At 42.6% G+C, this 15,236-nt stretch overlaps 1 pseudogene; it reads left to right on the top strand.

The window, feature by feature from the left end:
• Positions 1-12,215: 12,215 nt before the first annotated feature.
• Positions 12,216-13,169, top strand: LOC144822301 (olfactory receptor 5V1-like; annotated as a pseudogene).
• Positions 13,170-15,236: the final 2,067 nt, after the last annotated feature.

Consider the following 15,236-nt stretch of genomic DNA (forward strand, 5'->3'; position numbering starts at 1 on the left):
TAAAGACACACAAGGAAGAGATACAAACAGAAAAAAAAAAAAATTGCAAATGTACAAGTAGTAAAGTCAGTCAAGGAAGCGATACAAATGGATAAACTCTAAGCGTCACGTAGGGATGGTAGAGAGTTTATTTATTTATTTATTAAGCTTGTAGAGCGCGACAGCTACCCAAAAAGGGTTTCCCGGCGCTAGATAAGACAGTGTGCCTGAGGACCGAAATTGCCGAAGTACTGGAAACTTTATTGATTGAACAGCCAGATCTTGATGGCTCTGCGAAATCGGACATAGCTGGTTTCTGTCCGGATGTTCAGGGGGAGAGAATTCCATAGTTTAGGGCCTAGCAGAGAAAAGGACCTACCACCCATTCTAGAGAGTCTGAATTTAGGCACGCTGAAATAGCCTTGGGATAAAGATCGGAGGCAGCGTGCAGGAGTGTAGGTGTGAACAAGGGATTGCAGGTAGCGGGGGGCAGTACCCCATTTTATTTTATACATGTAGCTCAGGGATTTAAACTTAACCCGACTCACCACCCTGAGCCAATGTAAATCACGGAGGTGTCCGGAAATGTGATCAGTTCTGCGACTTTTACATAGCAGTCTCACAGCAGCACTTTGTACTAGCTGTAAGCATCTTGTTACTGCCTTGGTTGCCCCCAGGTAAAGGACATTGCCGTAGTCCAGCCGAGAAGTTATAAGGGCATTAACCACAGATTTCTGGGTGTCGCAGGGCAGCATCCAGATTATTTTCTTCAGCCATCGCAGGATGGTAAAGCAGATGGCCGTCACCTCGTTTACCTGATGCTGCATAGTTAAACCGTTTTCAATGGTAAACCCCAAGTTACGAACGTGGTCAGATGACAGAGGGAGGGGACCCATATCTGATGGCCAGTGCTTGGTGCTCCAAAGATCTTGGTTTTGACCCAGAATTAAGACTTCGGTTTTGCCTCCGTTCAATTTGAGCAAATTTTCGTTCAACCAGATAGAAATTTTCTTTAGGCCTGACTGTAAGAGGGAAGTGGAAACTTGATCTGAGTTAGAAAGGGAAAATGCGATCTGAGAGTCGTCTGCATCGATGAACAGAGTGAGACCTTCTTGTTCAGCAATGTGAGCCAGTGGTGTTACATAAAGGTTGAACAGAAGGGGGCTAAGTTCTGAGCCCTGGGGCACTCCATAGGGAGAATTATGAATTTTGGAGGTAGCTGTGTTTGAGAAAATTTGGAATGTGCGGTGAGTAAGAAAAGATAACAGCCAGCCCAAAGAAGGGCCGTAGATGCCCATCGAGGAAAGTGACTTTATAAGTATGGAGTGAGAGATAGTATCAAACGCTGCGCTGAGACCAAGCAGAATCAGCACAGCTGTGTCTCCTCTTTCCAAAAGATGGCGTAAGTTGTTTCGGTGGAGAACCCAGGGCGGAAACCCGATTGGGAAGAGTGAAGAATGTCATTGGCCTCGATGAACTGGGCAAGATGGAAATGAATATGCCTCTCCAAGATTTTGGAGAAAGCAGGCAGAAGGGAGATGGGCGGAAATTAGAGAGGATTATAGGGTCTGCTGTGGGCTTTTTCAAAAGAGGAGTCACCATGGCATGTTTCCAACTTGCCGGGACAGTTGCGTTATTTAAAGAGAGATTGAGGGTTATGCAGATCCTAGCAAGCTGGGGCATGTCAAGTGATTTGAGTATCGGAATGGAAAGTGCGTCGGCTGGAGAGCCCGATTTCAGTTTACCTAGAATCTCAGTCAGGACTTCTAAGCTAATGTCCGGCCAAGAATTTAAGGCATCATGAGTATGAAATAGAAGGGCAGGAGTAAGGCAATTTGAGCTATTAGAACAGGTAACCTGAGACTGCTGGGGTCTGTTACAGTGTTGTTTAGATACATCCTGATAGATATTTTCTATCTTCTTTGTGAAAAATTGCACAAGTTCTTCACATTGGGTGCTACTCAGGGAGGGAGGTTTGGCAATAGTTTGGGAGCCTGCTAGTTTTTTAACTAGACCAAAGAGAGTTTTGGATTTGTTCGTGGCCTCCGCAATAGTCCTAGCGACATAGCTGGCCCTAGCCGTGGTGCATGCCTTGTGATATAGAGTACAATGGTCTACTGCATATACTAGTGATTAGAGTTATCTCTATATACATATATATATACACATAGTAGATTTGGGTGGGAGTAGGGAGGGTGGGAGGATACAAGGGTATGGAGAAAAGGCAAATCAGAAACATTTGCGGATCGTCAAGGGGGAAATGAGGGAGAAGGGTAAAGGCCGAGGGAACGGACAAGATGGCGGGCCAGGGTCAGGAGAAAAAAGCGGCCGAGAGCAGCAGCAAAATGGTGGGCAGGACAAAAGAAAAAAGTAAAGAAGTCCATGAGAGTAACCCGGCGGGGGGTACGTAGTTAAAGAAAATCAAAGTCAGGAAAGGAGTGCCGAGGCGTGTGGGCTCGGGTCCACTGAACGCCGAAGACCATCAGCCTGTCGTGGCTCCCGTGCCCCTATACCTGGGAGAAGTTCCCTGGGGTCCCAAAAGTCGATGAAGAAGCGAGGCAAAAAAATCCAAGAAGATAGCCTGCATAGGGAGGCAGCAGGGCAGCAGGCAGCCAGTGGGGGCACATCAGCAAAGACGTCTCGCTGTCCCGGGAGGAGGGGTGAACACGCCTCAAAGCCATTCCACATCATCTGGAGCCATATGGAGGAGCCAGAGCAACGCAGAAGCTGGATGGGCACAGGAGGAGGGCAAGCTCTTCAGACGATGCTTTGGCAGCAGCCGATTGCGGGCTTGTAAGTCCATCCGGGGAGTCGTTGGCGCCGAGGTCCCAAAGGTACCACCATTTTGGGGTCAGGCAAGCGAGCAGCTGGGCAGAGCAGACTCAAGCGTATCTCTGAGGAGAGCAGCGAGGGCGCACCTGTTCGTCACGGTGGAGCCCGGCTCACCTCTAGTGCTGATATAAAATGGGAGGCCAAGGTCTTCAGGTGGCATCCTCCGCTGGCACCAAAGGATCTGGTGATTAAGGCCGCCCGGCAGCCACCATTTTGCCTCACGAGTACGAGAGCCTTCCGAGGTCGTGCCAGGGATGATCCCGCGTCTAATGGAGCAGGTAGGCGCTCTCCAGCGGTGCGCTACACCTTCCGCTTCTGAAAGGTGCTGGATTCAGCCCCCGTGACTCTGGGGGACTGCCAAATTAGGCTCCCGCATAGCGCAGGAACCGGGAGCAGAGACGGATTATGATCGCTCGGCTCCCAACCTCTGAGCTCGGTCTTGGCAGACAGTACTGGGCACTCCACAGTAACAAGACACTTACGAATCAAAGCCAGTGCTCTGAGAGCGGCGCAGTCCCTTCCAGAGAATCCACTGGCAAGACTGGTAACCAAAAGCAGCCGACAAACATGCTAAGCCAACCCCACTTTCTTGCCTCTACATCCATCATTCTCTCTCTCCTGCTCGCCTCTCTCCTCCCTTTCTGATCTTGAGCTCTCTCCCCATCCCTCTCTGTTTATTGATCCTCCATGTTCCCGCTGCTACTAATCTCGGTGAGCTGTGAAAAGAGTTAGCAGGTTACTGCTTGCAGCACTCCTGATGCACTGATGTGATCACTGTATGTAATCCTACATTCTGTGGCTACTAACATATTCTTGTCTCATGTTGTCCCAGATACAACTCTAATACAGGATGATTTTCATTGAACAAAAGTAGCTCTCATTACTGAAAAGTTTGGAGATTCCTGGTCCAGGGACTCGTGTCCAGAATGTTCGTGGCTGGGCGTTTGGGGTGATTACAGTTAGGAACGTACATTAGGCATTATTATGTACGTACGAGGCTTGGCGTACAGACGTGAAATAAGGACGCTCCTGCTTTCCTCACTTTGCGTCTCTCGCGTTCCGCATCTTGATTTCAACACTTATCCGTGGCGATGAGGGACGGGATGTTTGACACGCGCTGGGAGGACACAGCACGGTGTGTGGCGCTGTGGTGAAGTTAGCTGCGCTGGACCTTGTGCGCCGTCTCTCTAAATCTATGCACATTAATCGTTGTTACCTGCAGTAGGCGGTCCAGCACAGTGAGTGCTCGGTGTGACGTGTTGTTCTGCTGTGGCTAGTGGGTGGAACTGCCTTGGAAGGAGTGTCTCACATGCGACCTGCCTCATTGGAGGGGCCGTGAAAACTCCTCTTCATGTAAGGAGCAAGACACCTGGCGTTTCAGGCCTAGTTTCAGTTTTTGGCGACTACATAAGTTCCAGCACCGGCGGCAGCCATTTTATAATGTCTATGAACAAATCAACTTTACCTCAGAAATGAAAGATTTTCACATTGCTTCAAAGGGATTTTAGGGACATATAGATTTATGAACTAAGGCAGAAGCTTTTTGTATCCATCTATTTTCCTGTGATAGGAGACTAGTAACTTGTGAACATGCAGTTACACCCTCCTTTAAAATGTTTACCAACAAAAGGTGTACCACCTATACCCTAGAAAAGATGGGAGGAGGAGTGTTTAATGCTAATGTTAACGTTATTGACATTTATAAAGCGCGCTGCTACCCAAGGGTGTCCTGGCGCATTAACATATTTAATGGCAATTGATGGAACTTGAAAGCCAGCTATGAGGAAAAAAAGTATCCTTTTGCATTCTCAAGTATCCGAAGGACAGGAAGTCTTCAGATCTTTGCCAAAAATTGAGACTGAAAATTAGATTGAGGCCCTGAATGAATTTGATGAAGCTCTGTTGAAGATGGATGCTCGTTTTCAGCCCACCATCAGTACCACACTTGAGAGTTATCACTTTTACACGAGGAGACAGAAAGAAGGAGAATCTTTTGACAAATCTTTTAACTGAACTGAGAAGTCTATATTCAACACTTGTAATTTTGGCAAAACAACTAATAAAATGATACGTGATCAGCTCCTTGTTAACACTAATAATAAAAATATCCAAGAAAGTTTCGGGATCATGGGCAATCCCACCATTGAACTGGGTAAAGGAAGTATATGAATCTTAACTTGGCAAGAAGGAAAATAAAATTTGTGCAGATACAGGAAAATTTGAGAAGAATGAGAGTCGTAAAGGTGGATGTAAGGACAGCAAGACGCACTGTTTTAGATGTGGTGAGCCTAACCATTTTACGTCTTCCTGGAATTGTCAGACACTTAGCAAAATGTGCAACTATTGCAATAGAAAAGGTCTTTTTTCAAAGATGTGCAGGGATGCTAAAATACAACAAAGTGATCATGCTGTGCAGGTATTTGATGACACATCTTTGCGAGATTTGGAATTGGACAATGGTGATATGGGAGAGAGAAACATAGTACTAATGGTGCATGGAGAAAGCAAGGAAGACTATGAAGAGCCTATTAATCCACCTATGTGCAAGTTGCAATTGTTGGAGAGAGAGTTGTTGATTACTGTGAACTCTGGTTCCCCATTCACTATAATATCTTAAGCATATTTTGAAAAAAAGTTTGAAAACAGAAAACCACATTTGGTAAAAAACTGATGTTATAGCTGTCACTTTTGATGGACAACATATTAAATCTACAGGTTATTTTGAAGCCATGACAACGTTCATAAGAAGAAAACCCAGTTGAAGATTTATCTGGCAAAGAAAGGGGCAAATGTGTTTGGAGGCTAGATCCCAATGCTGTGGTGATTGAACTGGTAGTACAAGATATGCTGGCCAAAGAAAAAAATATTTTCTAATTTCCTGAAGTATTTAGTGAGAAATTGAGAAAGTTGCAAGGGTACAAACACAAAATAAAATTGAAAAATTGAGCTGATCACATTCAACAAAAAGTGAGAATGGTACCACTTAGCATGAGAAAAGAATTGAGAGATCTGCTGGATCAAATGCTGAGAGATGATTTCATCAAAGAGATAGAAACGTCAGAATGGATTTCTCCCATAGGTTTGGCAAAAAAATGTAATGGCAAACTCCAATTATGCATGGACTTGAGGGTGCTTAATGAGAATACCATTATGGATAAGATAAATGATCTAATGTCTATATTCCATGGTGCTACTGTGTCTATGATCAAATAGGTTTGGCCAAGAAGTCAAGACATTTAACAAGTTTTATCACGCCTTGTGGGGTGTACCAGTTCAAAAGATTGCCTTTTGGACTGGCATCGGCATCTTCTGTTTTTCAGAGAGCTATGCAACATATGTTCAGGGATGTGGAGAGTCAAGTAAAATGTTTTCAGGACGATATTCTTGTATTTGCCAAATCGGAAGAGGAGTACTTTAAACTGTTGCAAGAGGTTTGCAAGAGACTGTCCGAGTGAGGTCTTGTGTTATGTGTTGAAAATGTTTAATTGTTTAAGTCCCAGGTGGATTACCTGGGTCATACAATGATGTTGTACCTTTGGAGAGTCTCATGGATGCTATCAAACATGCATCTGCACCTGATGACAAAGAGAAATTGATGTCCTTCATTGGGCTGTGTGAATACTATGGTCAGTTTGTAGAGGATTTTGCCACTATGATGGATCCATTGAGGACTTTTTGTGCAATAACTGTGAATATGTGTGGGGCCCTGATCGGCAGAGTGCGTTTGAGTGTATCAAACAACAAATAGTGAATGCTCCTGCACTTCAGCCTTTTGTGGAAGGAAAGAAATGTTTGATATCAGTATATGCTAGTGCTTTTGGATTTGGTGCTGTGTTGACTCAAGGAGTTGGTTAGTCTGAGTGGGTGATAGCGTATGCTTCCAAGACATTAAATGAAGCGGAATATAAGGATTCCGTTATTGAGCGCCAATCATTAGCTTGGGTGTGGGCCACTAACCATTTTAGACATTTGGAGGCAGAATTACGAGAAAGTGACACATCTGTAAAGATGCATCACTTTCCCTGCACCACCCTGAATAAAAAGGGCACCAATGTGCAAGGATTGACAGGTGTATCAGAAATTCTGACGCATCTGTTGACGCAAGCACGACGCAACTCCAGCAATGCAGGGCGAGGCCTATCCTCATTGTGCTGCGTCACGCCTTAGGGATCGGCAAAATGAAAGAAAGGATAATGAGCAGTTATTGGTGTCTGTCTATGGATATCAAATTTAGTGCAAAGTGAGGGAATGTGTAGAGTGGTGTCAGTTAGGAAGTTGCAGATTCCACCATAGTGTGAAGAGAGATTCTTATTGGTCCATGGGATGAGATTGCTGTGGACATTGTAGGGCATTTTTGTTTGGAGCACTTTTATCTGAGAGCATCACTAGACATTTACTCTAGATCACCTGAAGTAGCCTCCACAGGAGAGATCACCCCTGGTGCAGTCATCAAGGTTTTAGAAGTGTTTCATAGGAGAGCAACCACTACATTTTGAATGACAACAGTGTTCAAGTGACTTCAATTGAAATTAAAACATTTAAAAAAATCATTTATTGTGGGCCAATGATATGATATAATATAATGCAAAAACTAATGGGGTGGTAGAGAGAATCAACAAAATATTAAAAGGGAGCATGCACATGCTAAGACACTGTGGGAAGAAGTGGAAAGAGTGGCAGCCTATCGGTTCACACTGTATGCCACAATTGAGGAGACTCTTTTCATACTTTTTCACAGAAGAAAACTAAGCACTATGATTTGCTCACCTTGAACATTGATTTATGGTAAGGGTGTAGAAGATCACCACCAACAAAATGGCAGAATTTGAGATGCAGGTTCGAAAAATTAGAGAACAAAGCAGCAGAATAGAAAGATTAAGGTGAGGCACATATTAAGGTTGCTGTTGGGACTTTTCTTGTTGTTGTAACCCCACTTGCATAACATCAAGGGGTTATCAGATTCAATAAATACTTAGAGTTAGGAAATTAGATAGAGGTGCTGCCAAACTTCGATATTGTCCAATGTAGAATCACATTTGTATTTATGAAGGTAAAAAGTAACTACTCACTTCCAGAAGGGACGGTATGTTCTCTAGATATTTCAACCTTCTCAGTATTCTGCCTTGGAAAGTTTTGATTCAAGGGTCAGGATTTTGTTTGTTGAGTAATGTACTGATGTGAGGGGAGAAAGGTGGAGCCTTTTCCATGGGAAAACACTTTACCTGTGAACTAAATTGAGGAATGGACATCATTAGCACCATACTTACACATGTTTGTTTCAGGTGTCCTCTGTTTCAAGACACCTCAGGGAGATCCCCTAATTTTGAAATGAAACTGTGCAAGTCTTGAGGACTGTATCCCTATGAGATGTGTCAGGGTACAGTTGCATAGCAACATATATGAAGTAATATTCTATTGATATTTGCATGAATAAAAATTCTGTATGATTAAAAGTCAACCCACTGTTGTCACCTGGTGATATTTTCACTGGCACTCAAACATGTGAATTCATAATTCGGCGGGTCTCCTAAGTTCATAACTTTTTCAAACGTTACCTTATTTTCAGTGAAGCAGCAGATGCTGCAAAAATGCAAAATAAATGTGCTATTACATGAGGCAAGGGCTTTTAGTTGTCTTTACACGTTTTGAGTCTAGGCTTGCTCTTGAAATCCAGAAAGAGGGGAACAGTTCCTCTTGACTCTGTTAAAATCAATGAGGAGTAAATTATCTTCCACTGCCCCGGGATTTGACTGTCAGACTCAAGTAGGGATTTATAGTCTGTGGGCTTCTTGTGATGGACCGGAAGGTAAAACTGATGGACGTGCTGCAGCATCTCCATAAAACATTAGGAATTGTATAAGGAGAATGAACTAGAAAGGGGATCTTTTTACTCCTCTGGCGGTATTTGTTGTGTGTGCAATGACATACTGCCAAATATCTTAAACAATAAGAGAGTCTCCCAGAAACCAGAAAGGACCGGGTATCAATAGTATAAACAAGAACATTTCCTTTCTGTGTTGTTAGACTTCTAGTTGGTGACCAAAAGGCCTACACATGAACCATGATTTATCTTGAAATTGTGACACAAATAATTGATAATACGCTGGATTAAATGATGTACTTCAACCTTACTGGTAACTGAGGCAGCAGACTTGTTCAGACGATTTGCGCAGATTGAAAGACGCAGCACTGAATCAAAATAATACCATAAACACGAGCCTCCCTGTTTTTCCATTAGGATCAGTGCCCTCTGAGATAGCAACCGTAATTGGAATTGTTAGATAGATTCATTTTGTATGTACCAGAGCACATGATCTTGATTATTACACATAATGAATGCTTAACCAGTTTATGTTTTTAATTGAAAAGAAATCGATGGTTTTAAGGTGAATAAAATCTGTAGAGTAAAATGAAATCACTAGTGTCGTGCAGTATTAATCATCCAGGGTTGTAGAAAGTCAATTACTTGTGTCACAATTTCAAGATAAATCATGGTTCATGTGTAGGCCTTTTGGTCACCAACTAGAAGTCTAACAACACAGAAAGGAAATGTTCTTGTTTATACTGCCAAATATCCTATACCTTTTATGAGGTGATGCAATGGACCAGCAATGCAACTCTAAAAATTCCTTTAGCACCACAGGGTGGGTGCAACCCGCTGTAGTTAGGTTTCTATATGGAGGAATGATGAGAGGATCTAAAAAGGACAGGTTATTGTGGCCAACAGAGCTAGCGAAATGAAGATGTGAATTGAAAGTGTTAATCAATTCTATGGAACAGTTTGTAAAATGTACATTATCCCTCCACATAATCAAAATATTGTCTATTCATATCTATATATATAAAAACGAATGTATGTCTGTCTGTCTGTCTGTGTGTCTGTCTGTTTGTCCTTCATGCATTACTACACCATTCATCCGATAGCCATGAAACTTTGGGAAGTTGTTGAGTACACTCCCGCGAAGGTTTCTGGCATAATTTGTTTTAAAATATTTGCCCCCCAGGGCCCTCATATTCTTTCAAATTGTACGCACCAGACGGAAAAACAACAAATTGTGTATCCACAAGCACTGTAATAAATAAATAGAATTAAAACACCATTCATCCGATGCCATGAAACTTTGGGAAGTTGGTGAGTACACTTCTGCGAAGGCTTCTGGCATAAAATGTTTTTACATATCGCCCCCCCAGGGCAATCATAATCTTTTGAATACTGATGTACGCACAAGACGGAAAAACAAAAAATCGTGTTTCCACAAGCACTCGAATAAATAAAAAGAATTAAAACAGAATTCATCCGATCGCCAGGAAACTTTGGGAAGTTGTTGAGTACACTCCCGCGAAGGTTTCTGGCATACATTTTTTTTAAATATCAGCCCCCCACGGCCCTCATAATCTTTCGAATACTGATGTACGCACCAGACGGAAAACCAAAATATCGTGTATCCACAAGCCCTCGAATAAATAAATAGAATTAAAACGACACTTTGAAATGTTTTCCATATTAAAATGAATATGTTTCAATAAAAATGACACAATGTAAATTGAATGTTATTATAACCAGTTTCCTTGAATTGCCTTTCTTCGGAGATCGCAGCAACGCACGACGGGTAAGCTCATTTCGGAACACTTTGGATTTCAGCTTTGTGATTATACACTCTTCCCAGAAATGCAGCACCGCTACTGCCCATGGAAGTCCCCTCTAAGTGTTAGAATAAAATATCTTTGAATTGAAATACATTTTCTTTTATGCACAACTAAGCATATTCAATCATCCAGGTATCGTGTACCTCCAGTCACTATCCCTCGGGAGGTCCATATTTGTTTGAGGGATAGCCTCCCGAAGGTTCCTGGTTCATTAGATCCTTTACATCCTGCCTCAGAGGCATTCTGGAAGGGGAGGGGGTCAAAAGCAAGTTCTTCAAGTACCATAGGTATATCTTCAATGTGTTTCAAGAAAGATAGTATAACTTGTAAACAAATTGTACAACAAACTAAAGCAGCCAAAGCATTCAAAGCTGGGGCTGTCTGCTATTCGGCTAGCATCCTGGGATCTCTTGAGTCTGGTTATATGACGTTATTTTGTGGACTGAAAATTACTCAAACACATCTTTATGTTTATTTTTTAAATAAAATTCCTTTATTTAAAATATTTGTGTGACAATTATTGACATATATTGTCATGTGTGTATTCATAAGTAATACATTATTTTATGGTTATTGATCAAATATGATTTTTCTTTTTTGTCAGTCCAATAGATAAGTGCTATATGTGGTGATGTGATGACAAATCCACTAATAAAGCCAATAGGCTCACCTTTTATATTTTGTGTTCTGATCCTTCAACAAACCCAGCAGGTCTGGGTTATTTATAATGATATGCTTTACATTGTTACTCTATGTAAGAAAAAAACATCAGAAAGTGACAGAAAAAAACAAAGGTTAAAGTGACTTTATAATTTGGTATGTAATAAGTCACATTACATTAAAAAAAGGAAGCAATTCACTGTAAAAATTAAATGTTAAATAAATGTTAAATGTTAAATGTTAAAGGTACCACATTAAACTAAATAAAAACTGAAATTCATAATGCACACCCTCATCAAGCACTGGTTATGACCTCACGTATTACATCACTCATGACGTTGTGTATGACATCATTCATAACATCACTTATGACAATGTCCATGGCGGGGACACTACTTATTGTTACTACAGTTAACTGGTGCAATTCAGTGCTTTTTTGACTTTAGAATGCTATTTTTAAGTGACATTTTCACCTAACTATATTGTTACATTAACCTTTGTTGTTTTCATTTAATATCTATCTATCTATCTATCTATCTATCTATCTATCTATCTATCTATCTATCTATCTATCTATCTATCTATCTATCTATCTATCTATCTATCTATCTATCTATCTATCTATCTATCTATCTATCTATCTATCTATCTATCTATCTATCTATCTATCTATCTATCTATCTATCTATCTATCTATCTATCTATCTATCTATCTATCTTTCTATCTATCTATCTATCTATCTATCTACCTACCTTCCTACCTATCTATCTATCTATCTATCTATCTATCTATCTATCTATCTATCTATCTATCTATCTATCTATCTATCTATCTATCTATCTATCTATCTATCTATCTATCTATCTATCTATCTATCTATCTATCTATCTATCTATCTATCTATCTATCTATCTATCTATCTATCTATCTATCTATCTATCTATGTAATTATGCCAGTGTATTGTTATTGTTGTTAGAATTGGTAATGCTATTTCTATACCCATGCCTATACCTATTACAATTGTTTAAGTTTGTGTTAATGGAGTTCTATCATTAATAATATAATATTCCTCTTCAGACACCAGTCCAGAAGACTATGGACAGGGTCAACAAAACCCTGGCATCTGAATTCATCCTGTTGGGCTTGTCATCCATTCCTGGGGTGGAGGGTCTTGTTTTCATAATTTTCCTTCTGATCTACGTCACTACCCTGGCTGGGAACATCCTCATCATCACCGTAATACACCGAGATGTCAATCTTCACACCGCTATGTACTACTTCATCTCCAACCTGTCCTTCCTAGACTGCTGATCCTCTACTGTCATTGTCCCTAAGATGCTGGTAGATCTTCTAGCTGAGAAGAAGACCATCTACTTCTCGAGCTGCTTGATCCAGCTCTACTTCTTTGCTAGCCTGGTATCTATTGAGTGCCTCCTACTGGCGACTATGGCATATGACCGCTACATTGCCATCTGTCACCCTCTGCAATACAGCAGCATCATGGACCAGAGTGCCTGCTCATGTTTGGCTGCTGGCTTGTGGGTGGGTGGACACATTTACTCTTCTGTCCATGTCATTTTGATGAGCAGGCTCTCGTTTTGCAGCTCCAAAGAGATCCAGCACTTTTTCTGTGACATACCTCCTCTGCTGAAGCTTTCATGCTCCGACACATCCATCAACATCCTGGTCATCTTTACACTTGGTGGGTTCTTAGGTTTTGGGGCACTTCTCACAAAGTTTGTGTCTTACGCGTACATTATCAGCACCATCCTGAGCATCAAGTCTTCTGAGGGCCGATCCAAAGCCTTCTCCACCTGTGCCTCTCACCTGATAGTGGTTATGATCTTCTATGCATCTCTACTCTTCACCTATTTTCGGCCCACAACCAATAACTCATTCTACGTCGATAGGTTTGTGTCAGTGGTTTACACCATCTTGACTCCCATGGTGAACCCAATGATCTATAGTCTCCGAAATACTGAGATGAAGAAGGCGGTCAAGAAAACTATTGTTAGAATCCAGAGTGCGATAATGCAAACATGGATATAGATGGTTGAGTGTCAGAAGGCGCGGTGAATCACTTCGGCCAATGTCCTTGCCATTTGTGTCAATGTAGACTTTACATGGTCACCAAACACTATTAGTCTGCTGATGAAGAAAAATATCCATGTACAGAGATCTCATGTCGCCCCTCTTGTACAACACTGCACTGCTTTGTAGCTAAGTTAGCTCTTGGTAAATATCATACTATATATATATCCATTGGCTCCAGGTCTGTCTATGGCACCAAGCGATGCTTGTTTTCTCTGACGGTATTTAATCATATTGATAATTCTCCTCTAAAGCACTCAGTTTGATGGCAGTTCTGTAAATTTATCACCCTTTCACTGAGGAAGATCTTCTATATGTAACTTCTGATCACACTTAGACAAGCCCTGTCCCACAACCTCCTATTTTGGAGCCCCATCTCTTCCACTTGAGATGAGACCTGTCCTACTTTATCGGCAATCCCAGAGATCTCCGAGGATGAATTTACCAGACTGAGTGGTAGAATTAAATCTGGCTCACCCTCTGATCCTCTGAGACCTTCCCAATTCATTGAGTCGCTCCCGATTTTTCGGCAGCCGCTGTGTCAAATACTTAACTCTTCCTTCTCCATGGCTACTGTTCCCGGTGCCTGGAAACTGGTCTGGGTGTCACCTATCATTAAGAAGCCCACGCTAGACCCCCTAAAACCAGAGAATTTCAGACCCATATCTCTTCTCCAGTGGGTGGCCAAGATTGCTGAAGTCCATGTTAATAACATCTTATCTCAATTTCTGAGCTCCAATAATATTCTGAACCCATCGCAGAATGGATTACGACCAGGCCATAGCATGGAAACGGCTCTGCTAGCTACCACAGAACATCTTCGGTCAATCCTTGATGCCGGTCAAAGTGCAGTGCTGCTGATCCTGTTAGATCTTAGCGCTGCCTTCGATACGGTGTCACATGGCATCCTTCTCCACCGATTAGAGGTAGCAGGGGTTATCGGAACAGCCCTAGAATGGTTTAGGTCATTCTTAACAGAAAGATCTTTCCGTGTGTTCGCCCCCCCGTTCCTCTCCCAATCCCACTCCATCGGTCAGGGGGTCCCACAGGCTCAGCATTGAGCCCGTCGCTATTTAATCTATATGTCCAGCCTCTAGCTGCTGTCGCTAAACAGTGGGATCTTACGTTGGTCTCCTATGCTGACGACACGCAGCTTGTTGTCACCTTAGCTGAGGGGCCATCTACAACGGCTACTAGATTCAGAGACGGGATGACGGCAGTAGCTCAGTGGATGGCCAATAACTGTCTGCAATTAAATGCAAGTAAAACAGAGGTTCTACCGGTGGGAAAAAATGTTGCGCTATGGAATGAACACTGGTGGCCGTCGCTCCTAGGAGTTATGCCCATGCCTAAGACAGTGGTACAGAATCTCCGGGTCCGGATGGACTCGACTCTTAGTTTCCAGACCCATACAAAGAGGGTTTCTGCTACCTGTGTGGGACTGTTAAGGGGTCTTTAACCTCTCCTGAAATTTTTTGACCCAGCAGTACGACAATTAAATGTGCAGACAACTATACTATCTCGCTTGGACTATGCCAGATCCCTGCTCTTAGGGGCCAATAAAGCAGAAATACTTCGGCTGCAACGAGTACAAAACACCGCAGCTAAAATACTGGTGGGTCTCCCCCGCTTCTGCCATGTGGGGGCCACTATTCAAGGGCTGCACTGGCTTCCGATGGAGGAGGGGATCCAGTTTAAAGCTCTATGTATATCCTTTAAGATCTTAAAACCTGCTAGCCTGACGCTCTTGGGAGACCTTCTGACCCCGTATGTCCCCCCCGACAGCTGCGTTCACTGGGGCAGCACCTGGTGATTGTTCAGCGGGTCAAACTTTGCCGGGCAGGAGGGTGTTCGTTTCGCTGTCTGGCCGCCAAATTATGGAATGCGTTGCCTGTATGTATTTGTGGGATGGACGGCCTGCTCGCTGTCAGGAAAGCCATTAAAACCTTCCTCTTCGCCTCAGTGTAGTCTATTGGTTTTGTGACGTCTGTGACGACCTTCGCGGCTGTGTGTGCTATTAGATCA

This window comes from Lissotriton helveticus, chromosome 1_1 (assembly GCF_964261635.1).
Source record: "Lissotriton helveticus chromosome 1_1, aLisHel1.1, whole genome shotgun sequence".
Classification (NCBI taxonomy): Eukaryota; Metazoa; Chordata; class Amphibia; order Caudata; family Salamandridae; genus Lissotriton; species Lissotriton helveticus.